General features: G+C 39.6%; 1 protein-coding gene across 7 annotated transcripts in view; it reads right to left on the bottom strand.

Annotated features, from left to right (window-relative positions):
* Positions 1-27,184, bottom strand: part of DGKG (diacylglycerol kinase gamma) — a 203,295-nt gene that overhangs the window by 165,632 nt on the left and 10,479 nt on the right. The gene's annotated exons all lie outside the window — the stretch shown is intronic.

A 27,184-nucleotide genomic window follows, 5' to 3' on the forward strand; every position in this document is an offset into this window, starting at 1 on the left:
ATTCCACTATTAGGGCTGCTTACCTTCCTTTTATGAGTCATTGAGTCACTCTGGAAATTCAAATACCACTCCCCTCAAGGCTGGCTAACATCCTAGTGACTGAAGCAGTTTTCTTTCCTCTCAGAACCATAAAAACATGATTAAAGGGAAGGCCTGCTGGCTCCATTGTGGAGAGCCTGAGGGAGGGAGGGAGGGGGTGGATTCAGACAAAAACTTAGCATCTTTTCCTTTGAGCCCCTCCCAGCATGGTGGCTCTATCAGTCCTACCCTCAGTCATTAAATCAGTTTAATGAGTTGTGAAATTAATGGGGTGTGCTATTCTAAAAACACATAATACAATAGCATAGAATGCAACGGAATGAGATGGAATTGAAAATAAGAGTGCATCTCCTTTCAGTTATACATACATGTATGCACCTATCATAATATAAAGTGTATTTCTTATTCTAGGTTGAGGTTAAAAAAATGTTGAAAAGTCATCAACCTCATAGGACAAAGAATAAAGACCAATGTTACCAAAAAACAAGCCCAGTTTTAATAAACGAGAATCCACCGTACAGGGTCAGACTTGAAGGCAAGTCTGGGAGTCTGGAGCATATGAGGAATGGTGGAGGGGTGGCAGATCTGGACAGTTCTCTGCAATGGCAAATAGACTTGGTTGGTGTGGACCTGGAGGGCTGAACTAGAGCTGAGGGAAAATGCTAGAGGGAGATCTTCTGTAAGGAGATCCTCTGTAAGGAAGACCTTCCATCAGTCAGCACTCTCCAACAGTAGGAGGAAATGCATGGCAAGGGAGTGAGATGCCTGCATCTTTGGGAGCATCCAAATTCTAGTTTCTCTCCTTGAAAGGTCTAATTCTCGGAGCTTCCCTGGCAGTCCAGTGATTAAGACTTGGCGCTTCCACTGCAGGGGGTGAGGGTTCAATCTCCGGTCAGAGAAATAGGAGCCCACATGCCGCGGGGGGGGAAAAAAATGTCATTCTCTTAATCCACTGGCCAACTGGATTCTGCTTCTTAGCACCTGCTCTTGCCAAGGTTTCCAGTGTGAAACTTAATAAAGGGAAACCTCACTAGGATGGAGGCAGGAGGTCAAAAGGGGAAGCTCTCATACAGTAATACTGATGTCAATTGCAGGAGGAACTGTCAATTATAGACCCCAACAGAAGACTCATCAACAGGAAAGAATCATCAATTACAGGCCCCAACAGGAAAAGGTGTACATTGCATCGCCTAGAAGAAATCTACTACCCTAGCAATTCAACCAATGAGTAACTGTCATCACCCTGAGCTCTCACTTTTGTCCAACGGACTTTTATTCAAAACATCCCCTCCCAACTTCTTCTTTTTTTTCTATAAAATAACATTCCTCTTTGTTTTTTGGACTTGCCTATGGCATTTGCTATAGCTTGCTTGTTGTGAATTGCAATTCCTCTGCTATTCCCAAATAAACCCATTTTTGCTGTAAAATAACTGGCTGTTTTATTTTTAAGGTCAAAACCAGTAACCCAGCTTGTCAAATCCAACAGGCAACTTTCAGGCCTTCCTTGCTTTATTTGCTCTCTATGCAGCCTTGGCCTTTGCAGAAAACAACCCCCTGGAAACTCTTTTATCTTTGTAAGTGTTCCTCCTCAGTCTCATTCCACTTTTTCTTTTGCCATTGTTAAATACTGGGTGTTTCCACAATCCTATCCTCAGCCCTCTCCTCACATTGCACCCTTTTCCTCAGGGATCTCATCCACTTGCACAGCTTCAATGACTCCCAGGCATGCTGCTCCAGCCCTGCACTCTCCCTTCCACCCAGATCTGCATATCCAACTGTCTACTGTGACTCCCTTCTATGTCCCCAACTACCCTGAATCAGCACCTTTCCACGCCCCCAGCCTGCCCTTCCTCTATATTCTGGTCATGCCCAAGAAGAGCCAATACCCAGGCCAGAGGCCTGAGGCTGAACCTAAGCTCCTCACCCTTTCTCTCCTGCCACACCCAGGCACCAGTCTGGGGGTGTGACTGTCCATTGTGTGTTCCCTCCTCTCCATGATGCCAGGTGGCTTGTTAACTCAGACCCTCATCTGCCTTGTCTCTTGACAACAGCCTCCTGCTGGTCTGCCTGCCTTGGGTTTTGTGTTCTTCCCCTTGGTCTGCTCTAAATTGCCAACCAAATCACATCTTTCCCAGTAATAAAATTCTTCAGTGGTTTCTATTGCCTATAGAATAAAAGGTTATCTTCTTTTCATGACACACAAAGCTCTTTATGATCTGGCCTTTGATTATCAATTCAGTCCAAAAGCAGGACCTTTAGAAACATTTTCCACCATACAAGGGAATTCAGCATTGCAACTGGTATTAACACTGCTGCCAGACACATTTTATACTGTGCTCTATGCTTTACATATATTATCTAATTTAGTCCTCATAACAACCATGTAAATTAAGCATTGCCTTCCCTATTTTTAGACAAGAAATATGAGGCAAGATGCTTAGTAAATATGCTGAGGATAAAGAAGGAACCCCCCCAATGCTTTTGTTTAAAAATGCCTCTCTGATCTTATCATTCTGCACACTTTCAGAAGCTCAGAACTCTAAGAGGACCCAGAGACGCACAACGTGATAGAACACCACAGAACTTGAAGTCAGAAGGCAGGGGATTTGAGTCCTGACTCTGCCTCTTATAACTATTTGACTTTAAACAATTTTTTCATTTCCTGAATCTTGGTTTCCTCATCTTTTTTTTTTTTTTTTTTTTTTAAATTTATTTATTTATTTATTTATTTATTTTTTGGGTGTGTTGGGTCTTCGTTTCTGTGCGAGGGCTTTCTCTAGTTGCGGCGAGCGGGGACCACTCTTCATCGCGGTGCGCGGGCCTCTCACTGTCGCGGCCTCTCTTGTTGCGGAGCACAGGCTCCAGACGCGCAGGCTCAGTAGTTGTGGCTCACGGGCCTAGTTGCTCCGCGGCATGTGGGATCTTCCCAGACCAGGGCTCGAACCCGTGTCCCCTGCATTGGCAGGCAGATTCTCAACCACTGCGCCACCAGGGAAGCCCGGTTTCCTCATCTTAAAGATGGGAATAACTAATAAAAAAATCTGAGTTAGTATTAGGATTGAGTGAGTTAATATATGCAAAAAACAAACAACCCCCCCCCCCCAAACCCCACCTAGCATAATGCCTATCACACAATGGACACTCAATAAATAATTATTGTTATCATCCTATTGCAAATACAACACTTAGCAATATGACAATCAGCTGACAGCATTTGGGTGCTTTGTGCTGTAACATAGATTTCTGAACTTGATCTCATCCTGCTTCAGGTTGCTGTAATTTTGTAATTACTCATCAAACTTTTATCCACTAGTTTTAGCACCCACTGATGATTCTTTCCTGGATTAATTATTACTATGATAGTGAATTTCTAATTCCATCCTCCCTTCTATATTAGTTGGGATTCTACTGTGAGGGAGAGTTTTCCCTTCTTTATTTCTTTATACTATACTATACTTTCTTTATACTATAAATACTGCATATACTATAAATATATAAAATGTTTATATAAATATACATAATAAATACATAAGTATAAATGTGTATTACTTTTACATATAATGTATATTTACTTATATTCATGGATTCTTACTTTACTCAATGGCTTATAATCCATTACCATCGTTATTTGTTTTGATTTTCAAATTGTCCCAGATTTGGCCAGAGCAAGCTCATTCAAGGTGATTCCTTGTTCTTTAGACATATTCCTATCATTCTCTGATCACATCTTTATTTTCTGGTACTACAAAATATTTCAGGATCATCTTTTTCTTCCTCAGTACTGTCCTGAAATCAGTCATTTTCCCAAAGATCCCTGATTCTTTCCAGTGGGGAATGGTTTTTGAAACCAAGGTTTGGGTACTAGGTATGCTCATTGCTACTGGGGTGTCACTACTTCTAGGCCCTGTCAGGGACAGAGCTAGGAAATATATGCACGTATACACACATATCTCATCTCTGGCTATTTATCTATCTTTCCATCCATCCATCCATCCATCCATCCATCCATCCATGCATCCATGTTAGAAACCCCAAGTTCATACTCATACACTCTGTCGTTCCATATTGTTAAACTCCCTTCTCCAACAAATTCTGTTTCCATTATCTACAACGTGCTTATTTTCTCAACCCTAAAATATACAGAAAGTAGTTTCTGAAGTGCTAGCCACATCTCTGTGAAAAATAGAGTTCAAGATTTATTTATAGTTCTTTGTCTTCATCCAACTGCATATCCTCAAAGGACTATTTTCAAAAGTTACTTAGGTTAGTTCTTTCCCACTCCCATTCATTTCTGTTTGTATTTCACTGTAGGGTTTTCCTCCATTCCCACTGATTCTTTTTTAGTATGGTTTCAAAAGTCAGAACTATATAAAAAGGTTTCTTCAGAGAAGCCTTGCTTTCCCCCGTTCCCTTTACTCTGTTCCCATCCCCCTCCTTATCATCTTTTCCCCACCCCATCCTTATGTTTTCTAGTTTATTCTTCCTGTTTATTTTCACATCATTGAGCAGATATATGGACATTTTCTTATTTCCCCTTCTTTACCTACAAAAGGTAGCACATTGTAGATTGTCTTTTGCACATTGTTTTTTTCACTTAACAAAATATCCCATGAATCACTCCATATCTGTTCATAGATATCCTCCTCATTTAGAACCAAATTTGACTCCAGCATTTACCTGCTTAAAACCCTTCAGAGGCCTCCATTGGCTTCCAGGATTAAAGGCAGGTTCTTTAGGCAGCTGCAGAAGATCCTTCATCTGTGGTACAGCTCACCTCCCCATCCTTACTCCAATGGCCTCCTGTTCCACATGCTCCACGTTACAGCCAAATCAACCTACTGTGTACTCCTAGCACCTAGCAAAGTATCTGGCACATGGTAGGACCTCATAAACATTAGTTAAGGGACTGACAAACACACCATGCCTTTAATCTACCTGGAATTCCCTTCACTCCTTCCCTCCCATAACAAACCATTACTCATATGTCTGGCTGCAGATACAAAGGTCACTATAGTTTTTTTGAACTCTTTGAGCAAACCAAGCCGTTCTCCCAGTTGCGTTCCCATAGAACACATACATTGTGTGTGGACAGGCACATGTCATTGTGTTTGGACAGGCACATGTCACTCTATATTTTTCTGTTGTAGTAGCTGACAGTCCCATGTGGGAGACAGACACCTGAACAGATAATTAACACACAGCTGGTAAGAGGAGTGGTACAGATATATACAGGGAACTATGGGGCTAGCTAATGTGTCTGTAGCAGGCACAGGGCAGGTGGAAAGATTCCTGAAGTTGAGAAGGAGTAACAAGGTAAAGAAGTATATGTTGCAATAACTAAACAAATACTCCTATTATTATCATTGCTGTTCCATTGCAGCTCAGTGCTTGGCTTCATAGTGGGAGAAGAAACTGCACCATTCTTTTTTTAAAATTTTATTTTATATTAGAGTATATTGATTTACAATGTTGTGTTAGTTTCAGGTGTACAGCAAAGTGATTCATTTATACATATACATATATCCATTCTTCTTCAGATTCTTTTCCCATATAGGTTATTGAAGACTATTGAGTAAAGTTCCCTGTGCTATACAGTAGGTCGTTGTTGATTAGTTATTTCATATATAGTAGTGTGTATTTGTTAATCCCAAACTCATAACTTATCCCTCCCCCATGTTTCCCCTTCGGTAACCATAAGTTTGTTTTCGAAGTCTGTGAGTCTGTTTCTGCTTTGTAAATAAGTTCATTTGTACCATTTTTTTTAAGATTCCACATATAAGTGATATCAGTCTTTATTTGTCTGACTTACTTCAGTTAGTATGATAATCTCTAGGTCCATCCATGTTGCTGCAAATGGCATTATTGCATTCTTTTTTATGGCTGAGTAATATTCCATTGTATGTACCACATCTTCTTTATCCATTCCTCTGTTGATGGCCATCTAGGCTGCTTCCATGTCCTGGCTATTGTAAATAGTACTGCAATGAACATTGAGGTGCCTGTGTCATTTTGAATTATGGTTTTCTCCACATATATGCCCAGGAGTGGGATTGCTGGATCATATGGTAGTTCTATTTTTAGTGAAACTGCACCATTCTTTTCTTTTTTTTTTTAGAATGAACATAATTTAGTGTTTTTATTCATATTTTTGAAGTTTGTCTGAAATGTATTAATAAACGTTTACATAACTTGAAGGTGTGGCATAAGGTTTGTTTTCTTTTAAATTTACACATTCAAGATTGAATAACAAGTATATTAATATAAATTTTTTTCCTTTTCAAATATAACTCAAAACAGCTTTTATCCCAGTTTATTTCTCCATTTACTAGATGCATTTATGGAAGGCACATAACAGGTATTTTGTTTTCTATTACAGCAACTTAAATGGAGGTAAGACATATAAACCTACTTCTGTTATTTAAGGAAACTGGCAGATTTTCAAATAGTGCTACAAATTACTATGACACCAGATACTATGGGTACTTTGAGAAAGCCTCTTCTTAGGCCAAAGGATAATTATTTTGCATGTCTTCTTATTTGTTAACTATATATAGGCTGACAACATGTAGAAAACTTGGGCTTAAAAAAATTGCTTTGCTGTTCGGGAGTATACACTATAATCATCCCCAGGCTACTATTTAAACCAGGGGCCTATTGCCTATAGGCCAAATCGGATCTGCCACTTGTTTTTGTAAATAGCTTAGTGAAACTGCACCATTCTTAATTTCCAACAGGAAACACTGCCTGACTCTCAAGATGGTAACTGCTGACCATGCTCCCACGTGACAGTCCCCTCTGGTTTTCCATCCTTTGATAGAGGTGATGGCTACTGCACAAGAGGGCTTGCTCCAGCTGACATCTCTTGGCATTTCTCTTTCAGCAGCCTATCTTATCACTTCCCTCTTGGAGGCTCTTTGCAGTGCCAACAATCTTCTTATTACCACCCTGAACATCTTTGCTGACAGAAAAAAATGTAATAGGATCTTCTAAATAACACTCAGATTGGATATTGTCAGGCTTGGGTGGGAGAAGAGTGTTGTACATCCCTACAGCTATGCCACTCTTAGCACTTGCTTCAGCTCCCCTGGCCTCAGTTTCCTTGTCTAAAAACGAGGGGGTGGGAGTCATGGTTTTGAACACATTTTCTAGCTCTGCAATTTCATATACTGGATCAAATCCTGTTTGTTCTGTACAGATGCTGGCATGGAAATCACAAGTCAGAAGGAAGATGGCAAATTCAATAGGTATTGAATTGCACCCCAGGTCTCTCTATTCATTCCAATGAATCAGCCATCGCCAATTATCCAGGAACAAACACCTCTTCATCTCCCCTTTGCTCTCATAAAAACATTAATTTACGAATATAGCATCAGATTGGGGGAGCTTGTTTATATGTGTCTGATGATTTATAACAGACCGTAATGAGTATATTTTTTAAATGGAAGAATCACTAAAAACTAGAAAGACACAAACCCCTCTCTCTTCCCAGACTTGTGACAAGTCACATCTTGATAACTGTACCATCTCTGGGCTTTTGCTCTTGCTGATCCTTCTTCAACTCTGCAACTCCTATTCAGCCTTTGGAGTTCAGTTCAAGTATCACCTACTCTAAGAAGCTCCCTTTAATTGCTTGGACGGGGCTGGACATATCTTCTCTGCTATCCAATAGCTCCTTGGGCTTTTCTCCATTGCGGCACTCACCACACACTGCAGTGTACTTGCCCACTCTTTCCTGCGAGACTGAGCTCCTTCAGGGTGGAAACAGTGTTCTGCCCACTTTGTAGCTCTAGTTATTAGAGGACTTCTAAGGGTTCACTTCTTGACCACTAGAAAAGTGGTTCTCAACCTTTTTTGACTGAGACTATTTGCATGGCGCAAAAGTCCTACCACACCTGTTTGCACTTCCCAATAGAAAAAGAACTGGGTGCTAACAAAGAACTGGAGAGGAACAAAAGACACTAGGTGACGTAAAATTGATGACAATATTAGTTCTGCATCACTTATAATAAAAAACATGAATTGGTGTATATATTTTAATATTAAAATAATTACCCATAAATTTATAACTATAAACTATAATCTATAAACTTATAATAGTCACTTTATTAGGCTTAACTTACAGTATGTTAGGGGTTAACTTGCTTGAATTCATCAAGGAACTGTCACTTTTGTCATAGTCTATTACATTGATGGTTCATGCCTCCTGATATTCATGTCCTTTTTATTCTCTACCCCTTGAGTCTGGGCTGTGCCTGTGACTTGCTTTAACTTGCAGTAGAAGTGATGTTGTGGCAGTGTTAGGCCTAAGCCTGAAGGCCTGACAGCTTCCACTTTTGTGCTCTTGGAAGCACTGGACTGCCATGTCAGGAGTTCAGCCACCTTGCTGGAGAGATCACAGAGAAACCATGTGGACAGAGGGAGGAAAACCAAGCAACCCAGCTGATGATGACACCTGAAGCCCCTGTGGTAAGATCCCAGTCAAGCCATCCAGCCAGCACGCAGTCATGTAAGCCACCCTAGCTGTGATGCCGGACATGAAGCCACTTTTCATTTTACAGCTTTAGTAGACATGATGTGGAGTGGACATAAGCTGTCCCCGCTGAGCCCTGCCCGAGTTCTGGATGCACAGAATCATGCAGAATAATAAAATAACGGTTGAGCCACTACGCTTTAGGATAGTTAGTTACGCAGTCGTAAATAACCAAAACAACTGAAGAAGCATGTTTGGGTTCAGACTACATATGTATCTGTTTAGCAAGAGAGTATGCATGATTCATGCTTGAACTGCAGCTTGCTCATGTCTTAAAATCTAGTAACTGGAAAATTATAGGCCTAAAATACCTTTGATGCAAATTTGTATCACTGCATGCTGTCAGGTTAACCAATTATCCTCCACAGACTAATGTGATAATGATGAAGTTAAATGAACTACCATTTCTAATTAAAAAGCAAGAAGAGCAGTAGCTGAACACCACAACCAACTCAAAACAAGTCTGACATTGCAATGATAACAGCGTGACCTTCCCCCAGGTCACAGGATTCTCGAACCATCTGGCTGAGTGAGGAGCCAGTAGTTGCTGAACATTTAGAAGCAGCTTGACTTCACAGATAACCCAACTAGAGCCCCTGGAGAACTTGGTAAAGATCTAATTTGATTTCATGAATAGCAAATATGAGTAATTCCTAATAACTCATTTAGTAAATTACCAGTATATAAGTCCTTACATAAACATAAAAATAAAAGCCTTGGATTTGTGTGCTACCCATAAGAATTCAGAGAGGACTTGCATTTGAGGATTCTGCATCTCATTAGTGGCCTCAGAGTGAATATGAGAAGCCCTGCTCTGGCAGAGGTGTGAAAATGTCAGGCTGAACAGAGCTGCCCAGGTGCAGGGGACCAGGAGAGGCATTCAGTCTCCTGGGAGAAGCTGAGACCTGCTACTTGAGGGGCTGCCTTTGGTACAGGCAGGCAATGTCAGACTGGGGAGTGTTTAAATCCCAGGGCCATCACAGCTCAAGTGGGCTCATTCATTCATTTATTTGTCCACCTGTTCTACAAGTCATTAAAATAGAAGCTATAGCAGCAAACTTCATTTATAGACTATCACACATCTGGTGCTTTGCACACTGCATCTGTAATAGTCACCAACCCCTGCTAGGAAGGTATTTTGATGCCCATTTTACAGCTGTAAAAACAGCCCCAGAGTGATTCTCTTAAGTTCATCCATCAGTAAGTGACAGAACTGGTATTTGCACTCAAGTCTGTTTAGTTCCAAAGCCCATGGTCTTTCTTTCACCATAACACCTCTGGATGAATACCTATTGAGTACCTAAGTGCCAGGTCCTGTGCTAAGTGCTGATACCATCAATAAACCAACTATGGAGAGCCTAAATCCTCATCCTCAAACTGGAAGGTAAATTAGAAGCCAGAGGAAAAACCATGGCATGCACGTGGAAAGCCAATATTATTTGAGGGGCAAAACATCTACATTATATTCAACATGAACAGAGAATGGCATAGAATGCAAAATATTCAGGAAGTTTGAGGTAAAACATGAGACTTCGGAAAAAAATAAAGTTCTTGCCCTGGGGCCACCTTTGCTCTCAAAAATGTGGGAGAGTGTTCACTTGGCTCTGCCATTAGGGGCACGCTGCAGTGGAAATGCTAAAGAAGTGGGGCTATAAACATCAGGACCAAGGTCTGATTCTGGACTCCAGAGCTGAGGGGCTGATGTAGGGATAAGAGCATGAGAGGAGGCCTCTGTCACAACACTAACGCCTGGGGAAAATGACTCACATCCAGTGTCAGGGAGCCTTCTTCCCAAAGCACCAAGCGCAAGTCTGGCACTGGAATTAGAACAGAATTCACATCTTGGCTCTACCACTTACTAGTATGTGACATTAAACCAGTGTTCTTCATCTCTAAATGGGTATAATAATAGTAGTAGTACATGTTTCACAGGGTTGCTATGGGAATTATTTGTATAATGTTTTATGAGTATCATAGCAAGTAAAATTTCCTATCAGTGGTTCTTAAAGTGTGGTCCTCACACCAGCAGTATTGGCATCAACTGGGACCATGTAAGAAGAGCAAATTCTCAGAACCCACCCCAGATCTATAGAAATTCAGCGTGGCCCAGCAATTTGTGTTTTATAGAGCCCTGGGGATTCTGATGCATTCCAGTGTTTATAAGCACTGCTTTACATTAATGTAAGGGACAGAAAGAAGAAGAGAAGCTTGGACTATCTGGAGCTATTCCTTCTCCTTAAGGGGGCCCTAAAGCAGACAGATTCTGGATCTCTTAAGTCAGTTCCACTTTCCCAAGGCAGGAAAACATTACAGGGAAGCCAGAGCCCCATGACTGTCAGATGTCTGTCATCCAGCCGAGCTCCTAAAATTCTCATGTTATGATTTATATTCCCTGGGGAATTTTCCTTTCTTTACTATCTGGATCTATGTTTCATACTCCTCCTATCACATTTTGTGCCAAATATATAATCTTGAGAGGGCACAGAGCACATAATAGGAGTCTCCCACCATAAAGTGAAGGGCAAAACCCAACAAACAGAAAAGCCTGAGAGGGTGAGAAAATGACAGCCCTATTCATGCCACAGAGCATCCCTGTGTCAGGAATGGAACAGTCACAGAAGAGACACATCAAGATATGAGTATGGGGCTCAGGCAGAACTAGAAAAAGACAGCACTATAAAAATATCAGGTATTGTGGTGGCAGTGGCGTGGTGTGTGCTTGTGTGTGTGTTAACAATAACCACAACAAAGCCACACCACAGAGACCACACCCAAGTTTAGAAGTGTGTGAAACCGCATTAAGCTTGGAAAGTTCCTGTGGGCCAGGAGGAGCTTGTGGTGAGCTGGCCTGTGAGCATTCTCCACTTGATGAACCTCTTGTGTTCTCCCTCCCCTCCCTCCTCTTGTACCCCTCCATCTCCATTCTCTAATTCTCCTTTCCTTTTCCTTCTCCCCACTTCCTGATTCCCATAACAATCTGAAGAATAGCTGCTATTTATTGAGAATCTACTGCCTTCTCCACATTAATATAATCCTCAAAATAATCTTTCAAGGAATTATCATGCCACTGTATCTAGGATCAGACTCCTTGCAGGCAGCTAAGCCATTATTCAAACCCATGTCTGCCTGATGCAAAGCCCATACTTGCCCCGGCATCTGTGCTGGCTTTCAGACCTGGGCAAATTATTAATACTATCTCTAGATTACAGACTGCCTGAGGATCAATTTTCTGGCTCATTTCAGGAACCCAGGATTTAGTTTATAGAAGACTCTGGGCAGTCATGTGACTCTTCTTCCACCAACTCTATAGAGCAGCAATGTCCTTTGGGGAATTACATAACTATGATTCAGCACCATGGACAACAGCACCCAGACATGGCTACCCCTTATTCTGACCCCTGACAATATGTCCCTGGATGGCCCTCTCCACCTTAGAGGTGTCTAGCCCCCAATTTGAAAAACGCCTTATTAATAATGGTTAACCTTTACAACATGCCAGACTGTCCTAAGCAATTTACATGACTTATCTGGTTGACTACTCCTAACAACCCTAAGAGGTAGATACAAATATGCCCATTTTAAAGATGAGGAAACTAAAGAACAGAGAGTTAAGTAACTTGTCCTAGGTCATGCAGCTATGAACTGATAAATACAGGATTCAAATCCAGATAATCTGACTCTGGGGGTGGTTCTTCACCATTATGCCATGTGACACAAAGATAAAAGGGGCAATGAAATCATATGACAGCACTTGGCATTAGCTAATCATCAAGAAAATACAAGCATATTTGTAATAATTTTAAAATATTCTGATTTGAGTAAAAGCACAAAATCTAAATCTTTGCTCTTGCCACACAGTATCTGGTACCGTTATTTTAGGCTGGGAAATGCCATTTGTTTTTATACTCATTTAAATCATACTTCATTGGATAGAAACAATAATAAGGCATTATTGCCACCTTATCAAATTGTTAACAATTTTAAAATAGGGAACGTCCTTGTTGCTAAGAAAGCAATGAAATAGAAACTCTCCTACACTGCTGGTATTGAAGTAAATTAGCCAAAATAACACTATATATCAATAGCCTCGAAATGTACATTTCTGTGTAATTTTACTTCTGTAAGTTTATCTTAAGAAAGTACCTATGGATTTTTGAGGTAGTGGTCAAGACGGTGGAGTAGGAAGACCCTGAACTCATCTCCTCCCATGGGCACACGAAAATTACGGCTATTTACACAGCAACTATTGATGAGAAAAACCGGAAGGCTAGCAGAAAACATCTTCTACAACTAAATATATGGAGAGGGAACCACAATGAGACAGGTAGGAGGGACAGAGATGCGGTATGGTCAAGACTCATACCCCTCAGTGTGTGACCCACGAACGAGAGGATAATTACAATCGCAGAGGTTCTCCCCAGGGAGCGAGTAGTCTGAGCCCCACATCAGGCTCCCCAGCCTGGGGGTTCCTGCACTGAGAAGATGAGCCCCCAGAACGTTTGGCTTTGAAGGTGTCAGGGCTTACTTTTGGGAGATCCAGAGGACTGTGGAAAATAGAGACTCCACTCTTAAAGGGTGCACACAAAATCTCACCTGCTCTGGAACCCAGGGCAGAAGCAGTAATTTGAAAGAAGCTTGGGTAAAACCCACTTACTGATCTTGGAGAGCCTCCCAGAGAGGCAGGAGGCAACTGGAGCTCACCCTAGGGACATAGACACTGGTGGGTGCCATTCTGGGGGGCTTGTTCGACCACATGGACACTGGCGCTGGCAAGGGCCATTCTGGAATCCGCCCTCTATCTTATTAGTGCCGGGACCCAGTCCCACCCACCAGCTTTTCAGTCCCAGTACTGAGATGCAGCCAGCTGGGGAGAGATACAGCCCCAATCATGAGCAGACCTGCTGCCTTAAGACCCCCTGAGCCCACAGCTGTCCCAGGACTGCCTCTGTCCACTAGAGGGCCCAGGACCTGGCCCTAAACACCAGTAGGCCAGCACTAGCCCAAGGACCCAGCTCTACCTACCAGTGGGCTGGCACTAGCCCCAGGACCTTGCCTCACCCACCAGTGGGCAGGCACCAGCCCCAGGAGCACTGCAGCCCTGCAGCCTGTCATACCAGGACACAGCCCACCCATCAGCAGGCCAGCACTGGGCCCACCGGGCCCCGGCCCTGCCCACCCACAGGCAGAGTAAGCCACCACTAGCTCTGGGACACCTTGGGTCTCTCAGCCAGCCACCCTGGGAACCGGCCCCATCCACCAGTGGGTTGACACCAGATTCGGGACACCTCGGACCCCACGGTCAGCCGTGTCAAGAACTGGCCCTGCCCACCAGCAGGCCAACACTAGATCTGGGACCCACAATTACCTATTCCAGAACTCAGCTCCACCCAACAGTAGGCCAGCACTAGCCCTGGGAAACCCCAGGGCTCCAAGCCAGCAGCCTCATGACCCGGCCCCACCCACCAGTGAACAGCAGCCTCTGCACAAGGCAGGGCCTGGCAAGCATCTGGATGGGGAGCCGGCCATGCCGACCGGACCACCTGTTAGTCAGCCCGCCACAACGGAAGGACCCACGCAGCCCACATAGGGGGCACCCCTAGAGCATATAGTTCTGGTGACCAGAGGGGAGTGAGCTGCTAGGACACACAGGATGTCTCCTACAAAAGGCCACTTCTCCAAGGTCGGGAAACATAACAAATACCAGATTCATAGAAATAAAAACAGCAAATTAGGCAAAACGGCAACAGAGGAGTACGTTCAAAACAAAGGAACAAGTTAAAACCCCGGAAGAAGAACTAAGTGAAGTGGAGAAAGGCAATCTACCCAATAGAGAGTTCAAGGTAATAAGCGTAAAGATGTTCAAAGAATTTGGGGGAAGGATGGATGAACAGAGTGGGAAGTTTTTAATAAAAAGAGTTAGAAAATATAAAGAAGAACCAAACAGAGGTGAAGAACACAATAACTGAAATGAAAAATACACAGAAGGAATCAACAGTAGATTATATGAGACAGGTTAGTGGAAATCACTGAAGCTGAACAGAAAGAAGAATAAAAAGAAATGAGGACAGTTTAAGAGATTTTGGACAACATCAGATGTACTAACATTCACATTATAAGGGTCCCAGAAGGAGAAGAGAGACAGAAAGTGGCAGAGAACATAATTGAAGGCATAACAGCTGAAAACTTCCTTAACTTGGGAAGGGAAACAGACATCCAAGTCCAGGCAGCACAGAGAGTCCCAAAAAGGATCGACCCAAAGAGGACCACACTAAGACACACTGCAATTAAAATGGCAAAAATTAAAGATAAAGAGACTATTAAAAGCAACAAGGAGAAAGCAATGAGTTACATACAAAAGAACTTCCATAAGGCTATCAGTTGACTTCTTAGCAGAAACTCTGCAGGCAGAAGGGAGTGGTATGATATATTTAAAGTGGTGAAAGGTAAAAACCTAAAATCAAGAATACTCTACACGGCAAGACTTTCATTCAGAATTGATGGGGAGATCTAAAGTTTTACAGACAAGCAAAAGCTAAAAGAGTTCAGCACCACTAAACCAACTTTACAAGAAATGTTAAAGAGACTTCTTTAAATAAAAAGGAAAAGGCCACAACTAGAAACGAAGATTATGAAAAGAAAAACTCATCAGTAAAGGCAAATATACAGTAAAGGCAGTAAATTAACCATGTAGAGAGCTAGCAGAAATGTTAAAAGACAAAAGTAGTAAAGTCATCTATATCTGCAATAAGTAGTTAAGTGATACACAAAACAAAAATATGTAAAATATGATGTCAAAAACAGTAAACATAGTGGTAGTGAGTAAAAACATAGGTTTGTTAAAATGCATTTGAACTTAAGAGATCAGCTACACAAAATAATCATATATATATTGCTATGTACAGTGTGGGGAATACAGTCAATAACTATGTAATATCTTTTTTTTTTAGAAATTTAATTAATTAATTAATTAATTAATTTTTGGCTGTGTTGGGTCTTTGCTGCTGTGCACGGGCCTTCTCTGGTTGCAGTGAGCGGGGGCTACTCTTTGTTGCGGTGCTCAGTCTTCTCATTGTGGGGCACGGGCTCTAGGCGCATGGGCTCTAGGCGCACGGGCTCAGTAGTTGCGGCTCTTGGGCTCTAGAGTGCAGGCTCAGTAGTTGTGGCACACGGGCTTAGTTGCTCCACGGCATGTGGGATCTTCCTGGACCAGGGCTCAAACCCATGTCCCCTGCATTGGCAGGCAGATTCTTAACCACTGCGCCACCAGGGAAGTCCCTGTAATATCTTTATATAGTGACATATCATAACTAGACTTACTGTGGTGATCATTTTGAAATGTATAGAAATACCAAATCACTATGTTGCATAACAGGAACTAACATAGTGTTGCAGGTCCGTTATACTTCAAAAACAAACAAACAAATTCACAGAAGAAGAGATCAGATTTGTGGCTACCAGAGATGGGGGTGGGAGGAGGGGGAACTGGATGAAGGTGGTCAAAAGGTAGAAACTTCCGGTTATAAGACAAGTAAGTACTAGGGTTATAATGTACAACTTGATAAATATAATGAACACTGCTTATGTTATGTATGAAAGCTGTTAAGAGAGTAAATCCTAAGAGTTCTCATCACAAGAAAAAAAAATTTTCTATTTCTTTAATTTTGTATCTCTATGAGATGGCGGGTATTCATGAAACTTATTGTGATAATCATTTCATGATGTATGTAAGTCAATTCATTATGCTATCCACCTTAAACTTATACATTGCTGTATGTCAATTATATCTCAAACTTAAAGAAAAAACAAAATTAAAAAGTGAGGATATTTCTCATGAGCCATTATGGACAACTTATCAGAATTTATTACAAAGAGAGAAGTTACAGTTGTAGAATAGTGTATACAGTACAAACAGGTGAGGAGGAATAAAATATAGATATAGATATATATCTTAAAAAAAGAAAGTAACTATGGACAAAAATAACAGCACTACCTCTGAGACTACTGTTAGTACTTCTACAAGATTTCAGCCCTGAGGATATTTTTGGCAGTATGTTTATAATAGCAAAAAATTCCAAACAATTTAAATGTCTCACAAGATGGGACTGCTAAATACATTTTGGTACACGCATCTAATTAAATACTATGGGGAAATGTCTTATACAGATTAAATGTCAACAGCCAAAAGTTAGTTAAAATATTAAACTGTAAATATTTGTAGTATGTGCTGAACTGTGCCAACCAGATCCCCTTTTGGAAAGGATTTACTTCCCCAGCTACTTGGGAGTGCTGCTGGAAGACAGTTCTCAGCTGTCAGCCCTTTTCAGGAACTGCCTTAGCTGGAAAGATCTGCCTTGCCCAAGGTCATGCCCCCTTCCTGGGCAACCCACATACAATTACTGCATGATACAAATGGGAAGGGGCATAAAGGCCTGGTCCCCTCAACCCAATGGGAAACAACTCAGCAGGGCCATCCCAGTCCAAATTCTTTACCACATCCTGCTCTGTCCCATCCCTTCCACAAGTAGTGATCCCAAAAGCATTCGCTTTAAAACTAATAACACTATGCATTGCAATCTCCATCTCAGAATCTGTTTCCCAGGGAAGTCAATCTGCAACAATATGGTAATTTTAAAAAACCCCATATATTCTTAAGTAACTTCTTGTTTAAGAAGAAAGTGAAAATATGGAAGAGTTACATATCAATCTAGTAAATGTGCAGTTTGATTATAGGACGCTTGTAGCCTTAAATAAATTTCTTAGAAAACAAGGAAGATGAAAATAAATAAATCAAACTTCCAACTCAGGAAGCTGGAAAAGGAACAAAAGAAAGCTAAATAAAGCTGAAAAGGGCAGCACTAAAGATGAAGGCTATAGCCCACAACAAAACAAAACAACTGGACAGTAAGTAAAATCAAAAGCTCTTTTTGCTGTTGTTGACAAAAATCAATAAAATAGACAATTCTTTGGGAGAGAGAGAGAGGAAGAGGGGGAAGAGGAGGTGAAGGGGGAAGAGGAGGAGGAACCACCAATATTAGGAATAAAAATGGGGGCATCACTATAAACGCAAGAGGTTTTATTAAATGATAGGAGAATAAGATAATCAACTTTACAGCACTACATTTGAAAGCCTAGATGAAATGGGAAGACTTTTGAGAAAGCACTGACACTGTGCAGCTCAGAAGCTCAGCTCGCAACGGTTGCCCACACGGCTAATGTGAAAGGGCAGAGAAGAGAAAAGACTCAGGTTTACTAAGTGTACCTGACATGTTGGCACTGCAGGGAGGAACTGCTGAAATCAAAACCTCAAAACTTCTAAATTGGGTCTAATTTAAAGGAGTTTCTTCATGCTGTAAGATTATTTCTTGTATTTTCAATTTCAATAAAAATTATAGCTAATGGATTCCTTAGTTCAAAATAATTAGGAGCATGCCATTTCATTTCCCCCAAATCTCTTTCAAACCCATGAGCCTTGTTCATGCGAGGGTGTGTATGGGTTGGGAGTGTCTGGAGACCTATACACCAGGGCCTGTGAGGTATAAAGCACTTCTCGACTGTTCCTCTGCACCACTGGTTTCTGATGTGGAGAACAACATACCAACAGTATTCTATACCTAGAAATACAGATTTGTCAGAAAATAGAAAAGAGTATAACCCAGGAGTTCAACAAACCTGGGTCTGCATTTCCTAGATTTGTGGCCTTGAGCACATTACTTATTCTTACTTCATCTCTCTGAGTCCAAGTTTCCTCAGCTGGAAAATGGGAATAGTGGTATCACCTTGTAGAATAGCATTAAACATAATGAATACAGATTTCTTAGCACAGTGCCATAGGACTCCATGGATGCCAACTGCCTTCCCTTCTTTTTTATCAGATACGAGTAAATGTGCCAAGATCCCCTGATACCTTGCATGGCCTCATGTAATGGAGAAATGAGTTTATGATGAGAAAAGATATGAATTTCAGGGTGAAAAATCTCAATTTAAGAAAGAGGATGGAGGGGCTTCCCTGGTGGCGCAGTGGTTGAGAATCCGCCTGCCAACGCAGGGGACACGGGTTCGAGCCCTGGTCTGGGAAGATCCCACATGCCGCGGAGCAACTAGGCCCGTGAGCCACAACTACTGAGCCTGCGTGTCTGGAGCCTGTGCTCCGCAACGAGAGGCCGTGATAGTGAGAGGCCCGCGCACCGCGATGAGGAGTGGCCCCCGCTTGCTGCAACTAGAGAAAGCCCTCGCACAGAAACGAAGACCCAACACAGCCAAAAATAAATAAATAAATAAAATAAATAAATTAAAAAAAAAAAAAAAAAGAAACAGAGGCACAGAGAGGGCCATGGGATCAGAGAGGGGTTGGTCCACTCCCTGAAAAAAAAAAAAAAAAAAAGAAAGAGGATGGAAGGGAACGATGATGCTTTTCAGAACCAGCTATAAAAGATGAAATGGTATAAATTTTTACTTTCACCCCTCAGAAGCAATTAATGAATAAATCAAAAAAACTATGACATGGGAACTCTGTGGCAACATCTGCCTGCAGTGGTTAGGAGTGGCTGGGTGCATGAGCTAGATTAGGACACTGGAGGGTTTGGGAGATGAGCACAGAGTTAGTCATTTGGATGAACGTATTTAATAAATCACAGTCCAATTGGAGGGACTGGCCTCCCTGGGTGAATCACTTTGAACTAGACAAAAATAGCCAACAGAAAGCAGCCCCAACTAAAGAAGAAATAGTAGAAAGAGAAAAGTAATTTGATTTGATTGACTAACTCTATTTTGATTGGAGTGTGAAATCATATACTGAATTTAGTTTGGTCAGAAAGGCATCCTGCTGCTGATGGAATCACACGCATTTACACAGTGCTCCAAGCATATATAAGGTGTGACTTTTAAATATATAAATAGATCTTACTCTCAAACTTATCTTCCTCCCACCTCCACCTCAAAAACTGAATAACACAGATTTTCCTAACTTTTTCAATGTAAATGTCATTCTCCACATTCAGCGGGTTGATAATTGGTGTTATTTACTTTCAGCCTCCTTCCTCCTCCCCAAATTTCCAGACCAAACCAGAAACCAATTTACCAAGTTTTGCTTTGTATTATCTATCAGCTCTGCCCCTTCATTCCATTCCTTGTGGCAGCGCCTCCAGTTTCTGAGTAACAGCCTGCTCACTGGCCCCAGCATCTGCCTCTAGTCTTCAGAATTGTCTCGTTCCATTTCAGTCTGCTCTGCATATGAATACTTTACCCTAGGAGAACCACTAGTTTCAATTATTTCCCTTCTCAAGAACTAAGAATTACTTCTTACTGACTATCACTTTGTGTCCAATTCCTTTTCCAGGCATTCAAGGTCCCTTATCATCTGGTCTGACCTGATGTCCCACTAGTTTTCGGCAAGACAGTGAAAAACTTGGGAATAGGGATGATGTTGTCATCCGTTCTTTCTGCTGACAGTTGGGATTCTGAGATTAAATGGAAGAAAACAGTGTCAATACTGGATGTAGTTTTCTGGGTCATGATTCACCATATGCTGAAAGGGGGGTTCATATCTAGTAATGAAATGTTTGCATCTCATGAGCATGGGGTGGGGGGGCAGGTATTTGCCTAGAGACTGATGAGCAAATGATCAAAGAGCTGTAATAACACCACGAATCACTCTAAAGTGTAGAACTGCTGGTAAAACAAATAGGAGAGGGGAGGTGCCTGGTGATACACACAAATACACACATGTACACATTATTACAAAGAGTACTAAAAACTGTATTTAAGGACTGGCATGTCTATATGGCAACATGGCTTTGGACCAAAAATTGGTTTATGATGGATACTCATGACCCTAAAGATAGAGCACCTAAAATATCTCATGAGTGAGCAGAAAAGGGTGAGGAACAGTATGATATCATCGTGAGCATGCTCTACCAGCCTCTTGACCACAAGGAGGAAATGAAGGGTGCATTCCTAGCCCCTACTCTTCTGGCATGAGGGAAGTTGGAGCAGTGAAAGGGAACTCGTGCTGGCTAAACGTTTGCAGAAAGCCTCATTTGGCTAAAAGAGCATCAGCCAAGTGTTTCTATTTCCCTTGTTGAAATGGAGTAAAGAAGTCTAACTGGATGAACTCCTCTGGACCTCACTCTGACCAACAGAAAGACCCTACTTGCAGAAGGGTAAAGCCAGCGTAAGAGACATCTTAGGAGAAAGAAGCTACTCCAGCTCAGAGGTCATTATTGTCAAGGAGAAGCCAGGCTGTAATAAACAGCCAGGACCTTTAAACTTAGGCAGACACAAGAGGGAAAAGGAATGGTTCTTAAAAAAAAAAAAAAAAAAGTGCCTGCAGGACTAACCCACAGGTTCATAACTGAAAAGGACATTTAGAGATAAGGAAGAGGGAAGGCACACAATCAAGCAATGTACAGGAAGATGGTACAAACTTACATGAAGTACATCATGAAAAAAATAGCTCAAAATGATCTGAAAACATTAGTGACCAAAACAAAGAAACAAACTAACTAACCCAAAACACTACTGACCAAACAATGTTTGAGGGAAGTTGGGGGAGTGGGCTGGTTAATTCTAGAGCAAGTAGAGCAAAGGATAGTTTGGTCTACTGCTTGGGACCAGGATGACCAGGCTCTTTAACCACTGTTATTTGATCTTTGAAGAATTTTGGAGAACAACAACAGCAACAACAAAAAGCCAAACGACTAGAAACAAGCAAACTAATCTTCATTATCAAAACAACTGGAAGAATATGGATTCTACAAACTATAAACAGTGTGAGCATAATATTAATCTTGGCCAAGAGTCCAAATCATATTTTAATGATTTTAAAATAAAAATCACATGTAACCTCACCACCAATTATAACCACCATTAACATTTTGCCATAAATTGTTTCTAGAATTTCCCTATGTATATATGTATGCATACACTTTTTTTTTTAAACTCTTTTAACCTCTTTCTGACTTTTTTCACTTATTTGTTTAAGGTGACCATTATTTGGTGTTACTAAACATCCTTCTACATACAATATTGTCTTCCATGGCTACACAGTACTTTATTATATAAATGGACCATAATTTATTGCTTGTCCCCCCTGTTGTTATTTATTATTATTCATTTCTAATGGTTAGAGACTGTGACCTTTATTATTTCTGTTTTAAGGAACTTGCAGAGATTTTATTTGTAACCTAATACAGAGTTAATTTTTGTAAATGTTCTATGAACCCTGGAAAAGAAATTTCATTCTCTGTAGTTTGGGGTATTATACAGCATGTATTTTAAAAATCATATTCATAATATTACATAATTCCTCTATTTATTTTTTTTTGTTTCTTTACTTGATATAGAAAAGCCCTAGAGAGTGGCATTTTGAAATCTTTTACCATGATTGTGCTTTGAATGCAACATTAATTTTACATCTATCAACATTTATTGATGCATGTATTTCCACAACAGTGTATCTTCACTGTGAATTGAACTATTCAGTTATATAAAACCACCCTAATTGTCTTAAAGAATTTGTCCTTGCTAGAGAGGGTGTAGAGAAAAGGGAACCCTCCTACACTGTTGGTGGGAATGTAAGTTGGCGCAGCCACTGTGGAAAAGAGTATGGAGGTTCCTCAGAAAAATAAAAATAGAATTACCATATGAGCCAGCAATCCCACTCCTGGGCATATATCCAGACAAAACTATAATTCAAAAAGATACATGCACCCCTATGTTTATAGCAGCACTATTCACAATAGCCAAGACATGGAAACAACCTAAATGTCCATCAACAGATGAACAGATAAAGAAGATGTGGTACATATATACAATGGAATACTACACAGCCATAAAAAATAATGAAATAATGCCATTTGCAGCAACATGGATGCAACTAGAGATTATCATACTAAGTGAAGTAAGTCAGAAAAAGAAAGACAAATACCATATGATATCACTTATATGTGGAATCAAAAATATGAACCTATCATGAAACAGAAACAGAATCACAGACATAGAGAATAGACTGGTGGTTGCCAAGGGGGAGGGGGGATGGGAGAGGGAAGGATTGGGAGTTTGGGGTTAGTAGATGCAAACTGGTATATATAGAATGGATAAACAACAAGGTCCTACTGTATAACACAGGGAACTATATTCATTATCCTGTGATAAACCATAATGGAAAAGAATATGAAAAAGAATGTATACATATGTATAACTAAGTTACTTTGCTGTAAGGCAGTAATTAACACAACATTGTAATTCAACTATACTTCAATTAAAAATAAATAAATATCCTGAAAAACATAAAGTATTTGTCTAGAGTTGCATTTAGTCTTACATTAATATCATGACTTTTGCTTTAGTGTTTGTTGCATCTGCCTGCTATACCTTTTCTCAGCATTTTCTTTTTTTTTTAACATCTTTATTGGAGTATAATTGCTTTACAATGTTGTGTTCGTTTCTGCTGTATAACAAAGTGAATCAGCTATATGTATACATATAACCCCATATCCCCTCCCTCTTGTGTCTCCCTCCCACCCTCCTTATCCCACCCCTCTGGGTGGTCACAAAGCACGGAACTGATCTCCCTGTGCGATGCAGCTGCTTCCCACCAGCTATTTTACATTTGGTAGTCAGCATTTTCTTTTAAGCTTTGTACACTGTTCTGTTTTAGGGATGCCTATGGTAAACAATATATGGTTGAATTTTAGTTTTGGACCCAATATGAAGACCTCTTAAAAATGGGTCATTTAGTTCATTTATGTTAGTTGTTATCAATGAAGTATTTGATCTCATCATTTTCATGCTCCTTTTAATTTTTTTTAATGCTTCCTTGCCATCTCCTTTATTTTTTGTCCTTTGTCATGTGACGTATGTTTTCTTAGACCCCTTGGTTTGGAAGATAGAATAGTGGGGAAAAGAATTCTATAACTATTAATTTCTTTTTTTTCTTTTTTTTTGGCCATGCCACGCAGCACAGCATGTGGGATCTTAGTTCCCCGACCAGGAATTGAACCCACGCCCTTTGCAGTGGAAGCACGGAGTCTTAGTCACTGGACTGCCAGGGAAGTCCTGATAACTATTATTTTCTAAATTTTATTTTTATCTATTTATTTTTTTTGTTTGATTTTTTTATACTGCAGGTTCTTATTAGTCATCAATTTTATACACATCAGTGTATACATGTCAATCCCAATCGCCTAATTTCTAAATTTTAAATGTCAAGAATAAAATGAATCTCTCACAGTTGAACCAAGGAATTCAGAACATTTTATTTACATTGTCCCATCCTGTCCTACATTCTCCAGAGAAACACCAGACTTTTCAGGATTTTAAAAATGTTATCTGGGGTTTTAAATCTAAATTTGGTGTTTCAGAATTTTGTGTAGCAATACATATCTTCTCTTTGAATATATTTTACTTTTGCATACAGTTTAAAAACTGGATTTACAATAATTATTTAGACATCTCTTTTTAAATTGGCTTCGGTACTGATTGCCTATCCTTTATAACATTACTTCCTCTGCATACTTGATTTGATTTTCTATAGATTAAACTCTGCTCATTAGTTCCACCTAATAGACTTTAATTCTGTAGTTGGGTTTTAGTTTCCTTGCCATCCTTCCATAACTCATTCATATCTTTGCATACCATATTTCATTATCACCTCAGCTTTTTCTTGTTCTCTTCTGATTTGTAAAGGCCATAGCTTCTTGCCCTCTTAAGACGATTCCAGTCTCCTAAAATGTTCTTTTAGGTCCAGCTGGAGGAGCTCATTCATTTTAATTCTGTATGCTATTCTCTCGTTTTGCATTTTCCTTAGTTCCTCTCTGTTAAAACATTTATTCTTTCTTAAAGAAGGAAGCATTCTACAGACTTGATGCTTGTCAAATAACAGGTCTTGGGTCTTGTTCTCCCTGAATGTTGAATTAATAGTGGCAGGTGGATGTGCACAGATCCCAGGCAACATCAAGTTCCCAGAATATATTATCCTAGAGTAACTCTAGTTTTATTTTTCTCTTATTGACAGAACAAGTTCTGCTTTTTGGAATGTATCACAATTTTCTTTACAATGTCGCCAAAATTTCCCAATATTGCATAAGCATTTAAATAGATATATGTTCATTCTTGAATGTGAAGGAGTGTATGTCCATTACGTCAAGTTTCTTACATCCTTAAAATTCTTTACATATTCATTTGTTTTTGTCACTCAGCATGTTGAAGATTGATAGAAATATGTTGTCTCCCTCTGTGATTGTGTTTTTGACAAGTTTATTTTATATATTTTGATATTTTTATGTTATTCAGAATAAAAATATTCACAGATGGTATGTCTTCTAATGGATTATATCTTTTAGCCACATTTAATGCATCGCTCGATGTTTCCTGCATTAAATTCTACTGTGTCTAATACTGCTCTCCCTTCTTTCTTTGGTTTACATTTTCCTGGTATATCTATACTCTTTTTCTCCCTCCCTTCTGTCCCATTTTGTTTAAAAGAGCATATATTTAGAATTAGTTTTTGCCCAATCCATGTTTCTTCATCTTTTAATAAAAATGATTAAACCATTTGTACTTAATGTAATAATATGTTTGACCTCACTTCTATCATCTTATTTTATACTTTTTTTTTTTATGTTTCCTTGCTATTTGCTGTATTAGTTTTTAACCTTGGTGCTAACGTTCCAAATCTTCCTCCTAATTTTGAAGTTAAACATGGCACTTTTAGTTTATATTCATCTACTCTCTTTCTTATTTAAAATTTTATTTAAACTTATATTTTTCCATCTATGTCAACAATGAAACAATATTCATGTTGCCCATGATACAAAATGAGGAAGTTAGCCCTCTAAGGGTTTTTGGTTGTTTTTCTTTTTCTGGAGTAATCTGAGTTTTTAGACCCAGATTATTATCATTAAATTTCTTATGTATTTTTTTTATTAAGAATGATTTTTGACAGTTGCATTGTTTTGTAACCATATTAACAACATTTAAACATTAAGTCAGTGTTTGACTGGTTTCATTTTTCACCTCATATCTTTTATATCTCATCTTCTCCATTCTCAAACTTTAATGTTCATTAATTTTCTTGTTGATCAGAGTATTTGGAGAAAATACTTCTTTTCTGTTAAGGATTTTAGTGGTCTACTTTCTGGGTACTTTTTTTTGTCTGAAATTTTCTTTTTCTTCACAAATTACTGAATACAGAATTCTGGGTTGTAATTTTATTACCACAAAATTTGATAGCCATATATCAACCTTCTTCTGACATTTAGTGTTACAGAATGTCTGGCACATGCTTATTTTTTTTTTTAATAAAATATTTTTTTTCTGACAGTATAACAATAGATTTTTTTATTCATATAAACAATTAACTTTCATCAGAATATAGCTTTAATTTTCTCTGGTAAACAATGAACTATTTTGAACTGAAATCAGGAAAATATTTTTCTATATTTTTTATTATAACTTATCTTCCATTTCCCTTTCTCCTGAAAAATTCTGTATTTTTATATTTAATGTGTTGAATTCTAGCCTCCATTTTTTCACTCATTATTTCATTTCTTTATGTATTTTCTATCAGTACTATGAGAATTTACATTCATCGTTGGTTTTCTGCATTGTTCTAATGTTCATGCTTCCATTGTATGATTTGAATTTTGCAAAATATTTTTCATTTTAAAAGAGGTCAATTTTCCTAATCTCACATTGCTCCATTTTGATAGTTCCTGCTACATCCTCTTAAATCTCTGTATATACAACTTGGAGATTTTTTTTAAAGGTTTCTCTCTTTTTTTTTTAGTGTCTATTTTATAGGGAGACATTAGTTTTGCATTCTTAGATATCTCCTTTCTTTTGAACTACTAAATACTGTTTTCATAAACTTCCACCATGTGTTGATTGAAAGTGAGTCCCACGGCCCATCACCATGTGTGCTGGCCAAGACCTGTCCGAGGCGGCAGTTATGTAATTGAGATTTGTTTTCCGCCACATACCTGTCTAGCACTCCTACAGTCCCTGCCACTTAAAAAAAAAAAAAAAAAAATATATATATATATATATATACTTACTTTTATAAATGGTGGTAAAACATACATAACATAAAATTAACCATTTTAACCATTTTTAAGTTTACAGTTCAGTGGCATTAAGTACATTCACATTGTTGTACTACCATCACCACCATCCATCCACAGAACGTTTTTCATGTTGCAAAACTGAAACTCTGTATGACTAAATGATAACACCCCATTCTTCCCTTCCCACCCCCAGCCCTTAGCAACTATCATTCTACTTTCTGTCTCTATGAATGTGACTATTCTAAATACCTCATATGAATGGAATCACAGTATTTGTTCTTTTGAGATTGGCTTATTTCACTTAGCATAATGTCTTCAAGGTTCATCCATGTTGTAGCATGTGTCAGAACTTCCTTCTGCTTTAAGGCTGAATAATATTTCACTTTATGCGTATGTCACATTTTGTTTATCTGTTTATTCATCAATGGACACTTGGGTTACTTCCACCTTCTGTCTATTGTGAATGCTGCTGCTGTGATCGTGGGTACGCAAGTATCTTTTCATATACTTGCTTTCAATTCTTTTGAGTATATAACCAGAAGTGGAATTACTG

This window comes from Balaenoptera acutorostrata, chromosome 4, assembly GCF_949987535.1.
Source record: "Balaenoptera acutorostrata chromosome 4, mBalAcu1.1, whole genome shotgun sequence".
NCBI classification, from domain to species: Eukaryota; Metazoa; Chordata; class Mammalia; order Artiodactyla; family Balaenopteridae; genus Balaenoptera; species Balaenoptera acutorostrata.